This window comes from Erinaceus europaeus, chromosome 9, assembly GCF_950295315.1.
Source record: "Erinaceus europaeus chromosome 9, mEriEur2.1, whole genome shotgun sequence".
NCBI classification, from domain to species: domain Eukaryota; kingdom Metazoa; phylum Chordata; class Mammalia; order Eulipotyphla; family Erinaceidae; genus Erinaceus; species Erinaceus europaeus.
In genome coordinates, this window is record NC_080170.1 from 69,409,116 (window position 1) to 69,417,205 (window position 8,090).

Here is an 8,090-nt window from a genome sequence, read left to right on the forward strand (position 1 = left end):
AAACAGTTAGTACCCATACCTCTTAAGCTTTTCCATAAGATTGAAGAAACAGGAATACTCCCTTCCACCTTCTATGAAGCCAACATTACCCTGATACCAAAAGCTGATAAGGACAGAAAAAAAAATAGGAAAGCTCAGACCAATATCTCTGACGAACATAGATGCCAAAATATTAAACAAGATCTTGGCCAACCGGATACAGCAGCATATCAAAAAGATCGTTCATCACGACCAAGTGGGATTCATCCCAGGAATGCAAGGCTGGTTCAACACCAGTAAGTCAATCAATGTCATTCACCACATCAGTAATAGGGACCGGCGTAAGGATCCCGGTTCGAGCCCCCGGCTCCCCACCTGCAGGGGAGTTGCTTCACGGGCGGTGAAGCAGGTCTGCAGGTGTCTATCTTTCTCTCCCCTCTCTCTCTGTCTTCCCCTCCTCTCTCCATTTCTCTCTGTTCTATCCAACAATAATAACCGCAATGAGGCTGCAACAACTAGGGCAACAAAAAGGGGGGAAATGGCCTCCAGGAGCGGTGGATTCAGGGTGCAGGCACCGAGCCCAACAATAACCCTGGAGGAAAAAGAAAATAGGAACGCTATCTGTCAGGGGAGGTGATGGGATATAGAGTTCTGGTGGTGGGAACTGTGTGGTGTTGTACCCCTCTTATCATATGTTTGTTATCAGTGTTTCCTTAGCATAAATAAAAAAAATATTTTGGATACCTACATTTAACATAGTAGTATAACTTTGTGATTGTCACTGAAAGGGGCTTTCATCAGTTTATTAATTCATATGGTAATTCTTTTCAAAATTAACTATACCAAAATGACACAATTGAGACAGTAATAATTAGTTGTTTCTGAGATATAAAAAATAATTTTTGGTTCAATACCACCACAATCAAAAATATTAACACTAAGATCTTATAAGCCATGCAAAATAGAGCACAGTGACAAATTATAGGTATTTAAAAAACAAAACCTTAAAATATTCCAAATCACTTCACATTTTTACACCATTCTTCTTCTGATAAGTCACTAGTTAATTAAACTTTTATTTACAAACTTTCAACAGTTGTCTCCAAATAATGATAGTATTGTCTTTACTATGTTCAATTTTTTACTATGTTCAAAAATAACGATAGTATTGTCTTTACTATGATCTACAAATAACGATAGTATTGTCTTTACTATGTTTATTTAATTTTTACTTGATGAAGACTGTAATGGATTACTGTACAGTTGTTAACACATGAGTATAAATTTTCATGTGCTCTTGACACTCTCACTACCAACTTTTCGACAATCATACACCAGAACCTCAAGACTCTTCTCCTCCTTCCTCTGAGCCCTTGGCTTTGGTGTAGGACACCATGCGAATCATGTGAAACTTCTATGAAGAACTATAAGCGACCAAGCTACAGAATCTGGAAGAAATGGAACAATTCCTAGAAACATATGCCCTTCCAAAACTGAACCAAGAAGAACTACAAAATCTAAATGCACCAATCACAGACAAAGAAATTGACACCGCTATTAAGAACCTCCCCAACAACAAAAGTCCTGGACCAGACAGCTTCACAAACGAATTCTACAAAACTTTCAGGAAACAGTTAGTACCCATACCTCTTAAGATTTTCCATAAGATTGAAGAAATAGGAATACTCCCTTCCACCATCTATGAAGCCAATATCACCCTGATACCAAAAGCTGATAGGGAGAGAAAAAAAAAAAAAAGGAAAACTACAGACCAATATCTCTGATGAACATAGATGCCAAAATATAAAACAAGATCTTGGCCAACCAGATACTGCAGCATATTAAAAAGATTGTTCATCACAACCATTTGGGATTCATCCCAGGAATGCAAGGCGGTTCAACATCCGTAAGTCAATCAATGTCATTCACCACATCAATAATAGGAAAGCCAAAAACCACATGATTATCTCAATAGATGCAGAGAAAGCCTTTGACAAAATCCAACACCCATTCATGCTCAAAACTCTACAAAAATGGGAATAGATGTGAAATTCCTCAAGATAGTGGAGTCTATATATAGCAAACCTACAGCCAACATCATAATCAATGGAAAGAAGCTGAAAGCATTGCCCCACAAATCAGGTACTGGACAGGGCTGTCCACTGTCCCTGTTACTCTTCAACATAGTATTGGAAGTTCTTGCCAGTTCGTTCTCAGGCAAGAGAAAGAAATCAAAAGAATACAGATTGGAAGGGGAAAAGTCAAGCTCTCACTCTTCGCAGATGATATGATAGTATACATAGAAAAACCTAAAGACTCCAGCAGAAAACTACTGGGAATTATGAGGCAATACAGAAAAGTATCAGGCTACAAAATCAATGTACAAAAATCAGTGGCATTTCTTTATGAAACATTAAATCTGAAGAAGATATCCAGAAATCACTCCCATTTACTGTTTCAGCAAAACCAATCAAATACCTAGGAATCAAGTTGACCAAAGAAGTGAAAGACTTGTATACTGAAAAGTATTTAGTCGCTACTCAAGGAATTAGAAACTGATATAAAGAAATGGAAAGATATCCCATGCTCATGGATTGGAAGAATAAATATCATCAAAATGAATATTCTCCCCAGAGCCATATACAAATTTAATGCAATGCCCATCAACGTTCCACCAAGCTTCTTTAAGAGAATAGAACAAACACTACAATCATTTATCTGGAACCTGAAAACACCTAGAATTGCCAAATCATCTTGAAGAAAAGAAACAGAAATGGAGGCATCACACTCCCAGACCTTAAACTATATTATAAAGCCACCACCATCAAAAAAGCATGGTACTGGAACAAAAATAGGCACCCAGACCAGTGGAACAGAAGTGAAAGCCCAGAAATAATTCCCCACACCTACGGACATCTAAACTTTGATAAGGGGGCCCAAAGGATTAAATGGAAAAAGGAGGCTCTCTTCCATAAATGGGGCTGGGAAAACTGGGTTGTAACATGCAGAAGAATGAAATTGAACCAGTTTATCTCACCAGAAACAAAAATCAACTCCAAATGGATCAAAGACCAGGATTTCAGACCAGAAACAATCAAATACTTAAGAGGAAAACATTGGTGAAACACTTTCCCTCCTACACCTCAAGGACATTTTTGATGAATCAAACTCAATTGCAACGAAGACTAAAGCAGAAACAAACCATTGGACAACATCAAATTGAAAAGCTTCTGCACATCCAAAGAAACTATTAAACAAACAAAGAGACCCCTCACAGAATGTGAGAAGATCTTCACATGACATTACAGACAAGAAACTAATCACCAAAATATATAAAGAGCTCAGCAAACTTAGCGCCAAAAAAGCAAATGACCCCATCCAAAAATGAATAGAGGATATGAACAAAACATTCACCTCAGGGGAGATCCAAAATGCTAACAAACATATGAAAAACTGTTCTAGGTCACTGATTGTCAGAAAAATGCAAATTAAGACAACACTAAGATACCACCTCACTCCTGTAAGAATGGCATACATCAAAAAGGACAGCAGCAACAAATGCTGGAGAGGTTGTGGGGACAGAGGAACCCTTCTGCATTGCTGGTGGGAATGCAAATTGGTACAGCCTCTGTGGAGAGCAGTCTGGAAAACTCTCTTACAAGGCTAGGAATGGACCTTCCATATGATCCAGTAATTCCTTTCCTGGGATTATACCCCAAGGACTCCATAACACCCAACCAAAAAGAGGTGTGTACGCCTTTGTTCATAGCCGCACAATTCCTAATAGCTAAAACCTGAAAGCAACCCAGGTGCGGAACAACAGATGAGTGGCTGAGAAAGCTGTGGTATATATACACAGTGGAATACTTAGCAGCTATCAAGAACAATGAACCCACTTTCTCTGACCCATCTTGGACAGAGCTAGAAGGAATTATGTCAGGTGAGCTAAGTCAGAAAGATAAAGATGAGTATGGGATGATCCCACTCATCAACAGAAGTTGAGTAAGAAGATGTGAAAGGGAAACTAAAAGTAGGACCTGACCAAATTGTAAGTAGGGCAGCAAAGTAAAAACCCTGTGGTGAGGGGTAGACATGCAGCTTTCTGGCCCAGTGGGGGGGTGGTGGTGGGAGTGGCTGGGAGGGATGGGTCACAGTCTTTTGGTGGTTGGAATGGTGTTTATGTATACTCCTAGTAAAATTAATTGAATGTCTTGAAGTTTTTTAAAACACAGACTGAGTCTTTTTAATACATAGGCTGTGTATTTGATTTTGCGGACTTTCTCAAAATCCTAGACCAAGTAGATCAGAAGCAACCAATAGCACAGCTATATATAAGATACTGTGTACTGTACAGCAAACCCTAACAAAAGGACTTTTCAAAGTTAACCCAATTACCTAATAATGTGATGATAACATTAACTATCTTTTGGTACCCTATGGCAGCAGGAACCTCACATACCCACTACAGAGCCTCTACTTCCCCCAGTCTTGGAACTCTTGGATAGGGCCCACTTTCCCGTATGCCTCTCCCAATCCATATCAAATAATATTGCATCTGCCGATCACAACCTAATCAACACAACATTGCCAACTCAACATGCTTCACTTCAGACTGAGTCCAGAGACTTCATGTGTGGAATGACAACCCTTCAGCTTCATTACTCGGGTGAGACCTTTCCTTTCATAGTATACTTTAATTCCATCTCAGGTGGTTCACTTTCTAACAAAGTCCCAAAACCTAGATATACACCAGTTTCTGTGAGAGAGACCATATGTTCACACGTATCCATAAACTACTGCAAAATATATACCTGAAAGCAGAAGTACACTAGAGTTTGCAGTGAGTATCCCCCTAACATTTCCTCTCCACTGTTCCAAGCTTTGGGTCCATGATTGCTCAACAATTTCTTTGGTTTTGTATGTTAACTCTCTTTTCAGACACCAGGTTCCAGATGCCATCAGGATGCCGGCCAGGCTTCCCTGGACTGAAGACCCCACCACTGTGTCCTGAAGCTCTGCTTCCCCAGAGACCCACCCTACTAGGGAAAGAGAGAGGCAGACTAGGAGTATGGACTGACCAGTCAACGCCAATGTTCAGCGGGGAAGCAATTACATAAGCCAGACCTTCCACCTTCTACAACCCACAATGACCCTGGGTTCATGCTCCCAGAGGGATAGAGAGTGGGACTGCTATCAGGGGAGGGGGTGGGATATGGAGATTGGATGGTGGGAATTGTGTGGAGTTGTACCCCTCCTACCCTATGCTTTTGTTAATTTAGCCTTTCTTAAATAAAAAAAGAACAAAATCCTATGAATCCCATTAAAAATTAGACTAAATAATAATACTAAATAGTTTATCATAAATCTTGCACGATAGTAATCTCGTGACCTATGATATGAAAAAACATTTGTGTAATTCAACTACAAGAATATAATGCTAAATCTATGAAAAACTCACCCACTAATAAAAATTCTTAATAATTCTTTCATTGATTTACCTACCCCATCAAATATCTCTTCTTGATGGAATGTCGGTTCTTTACTAGGCTTATGTCTAATTATGCAAATTACTACAGGCCTATTTCTAGCTATACACTATACATCATATACACTAAAAGCATTTTCATCAGTCACCCATATATGTTGAGACGTAAATTATGGTTGATTAAACTGCTATATTCATGCTAATGGGGTTTCCATATTTTTTATCTGTCTTTTCTTACATATTGGTCGAGGTCTTTATTATGATTCCTATATATTTACAGAAACATGAAATATCAGAGTTATTTTGTTAATCGCTACTATAGCTACAGCTTTCATGGGTTACATTTTACCATGAGGACAAATATCCTTTTGAGGAGCTACAGTCATTACAAATTTATTATCTGCTATTCCTTATATTGGAACAGATCTAGTACAATGAATTTGAGGAGCATTTTCAGTAGATAAAGCTACTCTAACCCGTTTTTTCACTTTTCACTTTATTCTCCCATTTATTATTACTGCCCTCATAATAATCCACCCATTATTCCTTCATGAAACTGGTTCTAATAACCCTACAGGAATTATTTCAGAGTCTGACAAAATTCCATTTCACCCTTATTATACTATAAAAGATATTCTAGGAATAGCCTCATTAATCTTTGTTTAAATAATATTAGCATTATTTTCCCCAGACCTTTTAGGTGAGCCAGACAGTTATACCCCTGCTAACTCCTTAAATACACCCCCACACATCAAACCTGAGTGATATTTTCTATTTGCTTACGCAATTCTTCCATCAATCCCCAACAAATTAGGGGGTGTCTTAGCATTATTCATATCTATCTTTATTTTATGTATTATACCTTCCCTACATACTACAAAACAACAAAGTATAGCATTTCGACCTATAAGTCAATGTGGTTTCTGACTACTAGTATCAGACCTATTAATTCTTACCTGAATCGGAAGCCAACCTGTAGAAGACCCATACATCATTACTGGCCAACTAGCTTCAATTTATTACTTCTTTTCTAGTCTTATCTTAATACCTTTAATTGGCCTTATCGAAAACTATATACATAAATGAAGAGTCTTTGTAGTACAAATATTAATACACTGGTTTGGTAAACCAAAGAAGTGGGAATACACCCTCCTGAGACACTCAAGGAAAAGACTACAGTCCTACCATCAACACCCAAAGCTGATATTCTTACTTAAACTATTCCCTGAATATACATATATTATAAGTATATAGATAGATATGTAACATATAGATATGTAATAGTTACCATCGGAATTAACTATTGTTGGTGCACTAGGATGAACAAACTTACTATTACTATACACAAGGAGCTAGGTTCAAGGAGCTAGGTTCAAGCCCTCCAGTCCCTATCTACAGGGGAGGAACAATGACAAGCAGACCTGCAAGGCTTTATATATCTCTTCCTTTCCACTTCCCCTTCCTTCTCAATTTTTATCTTATCAATTATAATAAATCTTCAAAATCTTACTATTAGGTAGACTATTTGGAAAAGATTACATGACTATGTGGAAATTATAAATATTTACAATATTTATAAATATTAAACATTGATATTAATAAATATTAATTATAAACATAATATCCATATTTAAATATAATTATAATAAATATTTAAATATAGATTATATTTATAAAAATTAAATATTTATAAATGTTTAAAAAATATTTATTTATTATATAGGCAGCAGATGATTAGAATATAGATAACATTATTAAGAACTTACTGTTGGTGACCCAGCCAGGACCAGGAGCGGCGCGTGGACTGAGCGACCATCTTTTCTGGACGCCAGGGAGTCAGGCGCCTCACCCTGAGAAGCCCTGGTGTGCCTTCCTCCATCCTGCTCTGGTAGGGCGCTACAGCGGGCAATCCAGTGACTGGCTGGACGCTGTTGCTCCTCCTCTGGCATCTGGAGCTGGGCGCACTGGGCAGCCAGGGACCACTGTCGCTGGCACTTCGTCTTCCTGCTGGTCCACCAGAAACAGCGGAAGGCCTATGTGCTCGATTTCCAGCGTGGCTTCTTGTGGGCTGTGGGGGTGGTGGCAGCTGCATCAGTGGCCTGCTGCTTGCAGGCCTGCGAGCTGTGGGTGCGGAGGAGTGGTGGGCGGCTGGCTGGTGGTGGACTTCCTCCTCTGCCTGTTCCTGTGCATGCGCCCTAGGTGCTGTGCTCCTGCCAGGACCAGCCATGAGCCCAACGCGGCCCCCTCCCCTCCTTGCCCCATGAGCCCTGAGCAGGTGCTGCAAGGCGTGGCCCTGGCCTGAGGGAGTCCCATGGCACGGGGCGGGTAGGCTAGGCACCTCCTCAGAGCGCCCCACAACAGCCTAGCTTCCCCACAGAGCCATGGACTTCCTGCAGGTGTCACCCGAAGCTAGAGAGATGGCAGCCCTCAAGCACATGGACTGTGGGCCCGGATGCCTGGGGGGAGAGGAGCAGAGCAGAGCCAGGAGCTGGAGCCTCAGCACCCAGGCCCCTGAACACCCTCAGGCCCCTTCCTCCTCTCAGCACCCCTAGGCCCCTGAATAGCCTCAGGCCTCCTCCTCCTTTCAGCACCCCAGGCCCCTGAACACCCTCAGGCCCTCTCCCCT

General features: G+C 40.3%; 1 pseudogene; it reads left to right on the forward strand.

Moving 5' to 3' along the window:
* The first annotated feature begins 5,413 nt into the window (after positions 1-5,413).
* Positions 5,414-6,550, forward strand: LOC132540431 (cytochrome b-like; annotated as a pseudogene).
* The last annotated feature ends 1,540 nt before the right edge of the window (positions 6,551-8,090 follow it).